Here is a 3011-nt window from a genome sequence, read left to right on the forward strand (position 1 = left end):
ATATATATATATATATATATATATATTCAATTATACTTGACATACAATATTATACAACATCAGCTTCAGGTGTACAGTGCAGTGATTAAGCATCTACCCCATCCATGAAGTGGTCTCCCTAACAAGACATGTGACCATCTGGAACCCTACAAAATATTTACAACATTAATTATATTCCCCGAACTGTCGTTCATATTCCTGTGGCAATATTGTAGTTACCTATTTATGCTGTCTAATCCCTTCCCTTTCTCCCTCATCCCCACCCCCTCCCAACTAGCAACCATCAGTTTTCCCTCTATATCTCTGAGACCACTTCTGTTTACTTTGCTCATTTATTCAGTTCTTTAGATTCCACATGTAAGTGAGATCATATGGTATTTGTCTTTCTCTGACTGACTTATTTCACTTAACCTAATGTTCTCTAGGTCCATCCATATCATTGCAAATGTTACGATTTCATTATTCTTTATAGCAGACTAATACTCCATTGTATAAATGTACCACAGTTTCTTAATCCAGTCATCTACCAATGGGCATTACAGTTGTTTCCAAGTTTTGGCTGTTGTAAATAGTGCTGCAATGAACATAGGGGTGCATATATTTTTTCGAATTAGCACCTTGGGTTTCTCTGGATAGATACCCAATAGTGGAATTGCTGGATTGTAAGGTAAGTTCCATTTCCAGCTTTTTGAGATACATCCATACTGATTTCCATAATGACTGCACCAATCTGCAGTCCCATCAACAGTGCACCAGGGTTCCCTTTTCCCCACAATGTCACCAGCACTTGTTGTTTGTTGATTTATTGATGATAACCATTCTGACGAGAGTGAGGTGGTATCTCATTGTGGTTTTTATTTGCATTTCTCTAATGATTAATAAGGTTGAATATTTTTTTACACGTCTGTTGTCCATCTGTATGTCCTCTTTAGAGAAATGCCTCTTCAATATCCTCTGTCCATTTTTTAATTGGGTTGTTTGTTTTTTTGGTGTTGAGTTGAATTAGTGTTTTATAAATTTTGGATATTAACCCCTTATCAGATAGGTTGTTGGCAAATATCTTCTCCCATTCAGTAGGCTTCCTTTTTGTTTTATTGATGATTTCCTTTGCTGTGAAAAAATTTTAAGTTTGATGTAATCTCATATGTTCATTTTTTCTTTTACTTCCCTTGCCCGAGGGGATATATCAGTAAAAATATTACTGAGGGTAATGTCTGCAAATTTACTCCCTATGTTTTCTTCTAGGAGTTTTATGGTTTCAGGTCTTACACTTAAGTCTTGAATCCATTTTGAATTTGTTCTCATATATGGTATAAGTAGGTGATCCATTTTCTTTTTTTTGCACGTGTCTGTCCAATTTTCCCAGCACCATTTATTAAATAGACTATCTTTACTCTAGTGTATATTCTTGCTTTCATTGTCATAGATTAAGTGACCATATATGTATGGGTTTATTTCTGGGCCCTCTATTCTGTTCCATTGATCTATGTGTCTGTTTTTATTCCAGTACCATACTGCTTTGATTACTACAGCCTTGTAGTATGATTTGATGTTGGGTAGTATGATACCTTCCACTTTGTTCTTATTTCTCTAGATTCCTATGGCTATTTGGGGTCTTTTAAAGTTCCATATAAATTTTAGGATTATATGTTCTATTTCAGAGAAAACTGCCCTTGGTAGTTTGATAGGAATTACATTGAATCTATATATTGCCTTAGGTAGTATTAACATTTTAAGTATATTAATTCTTCCTATCCATGAACATGATATGTATTTCCATTTATTTGTATCATCTTTGATTTCTCTCTTCAGTGTCTTATAATTTTCTGAGTATAGGTCTTTTACTTCTTTGGTTAAATTTATTCCTGAGTATTTTATAGTTTTTGAAGCAATTATAAATGGGACTGATTGCCTGATTTCTTCTTCTGATAGTTTATTATTGGTGTATTTAAATGCAACTGATTTCTGAATATTGATTTTGTATACTGCTACCTTACTGAATTCATTTACCAGTTACAGTAGTTTTTTTTATGGAGTCTTTGGGGTTCTCTATGTCTAGTATCATGTCATCTGCATATAATGACAATTTTACTTCCTCCTTTCCAATTTGAATGCCTTTTATTGCATTTTCTTGTCTGATTGTTGTGGCTAGAACTTTCAGAACTATGTTGAATAAAAGTGAAAAAAGTGGACAACCTTGTCTTGTTCCTGATCTTAAGGGAAATGGTTTTAGCTTTCCCCCATTGAGTATGTTAGCTGTAGGCTTATCAGATATGGCCTTTATTATGTTGAAATATGATCTCTCTAGTCCCACTTTGCTAAGAGTTTTTATCATAAATGGCTGCTGGATTTTGTCAAATGCTTTTTCTGCATCTATTGATATGATCATATAATTTTTATTTTTTATTTTGTTAATGTGATGTATCACATTAATTGATTTGTGGATTTTGAATCAAGCTTGCACACCAGGAATGAATCCCACTTGATTGTGGTACATGATCTTTTTAATGCGATGCTGAATTCGGCTTGCTAGTATTTTATTGAGGATTTTTGCATGTATGTTCATTAGGGATATCGGTCTGTAGTTTTCTTTTTTTGTAATATCTTTGTCGATTTGGGGATCAGAGTAATAGTGGCCTCATAAAATGTGCTTGGGAGCCTTCCTTCCTTCTGTATTTTTTGGAATAATTTGAGGAGAATAGGTATTAATTCTTTTTTTAATGTTTTGTAAAATTCACCTGTGAAGCCATCTGGTCCAGGACTTTTGTTTGTTGGAAGCTAGTTGATTACTGAATCAGTTTCTTTGGTAGTAATCAGTCTGTTCAGAGTTTCTGTTTCTTCTTGGTTCAGACTTGATAGATTGTATGTTTCTATAAATTTATCTGTTTCTTCCAGATTGTCAAATTTGTTGGCATATAGTTGCTCATATTATTTTCTTACAATTTCCTGTATTTCTGTTGTATCTGTTGTAACTTCTCCTCTTTCATTTCTGATTTTATTACTTTGGGCCC

This window comes from Hipposideros armiger, unplaced genomic scaffold (assembly GCF_001890085.2).
Source record: "Hipposideros armiger isolate ML-2016 unplaced genomic scaffold, ASM189008v1 scaffold_601, whole genome shotgun sequence".
Taxonomy (NCBI): domain Eukaryota; kingdom Metazoa; phylum Chordata; class Mammalia; order Chiroptera; family Hipposideridae; genus Hipposideros; species Hipposideros armiger.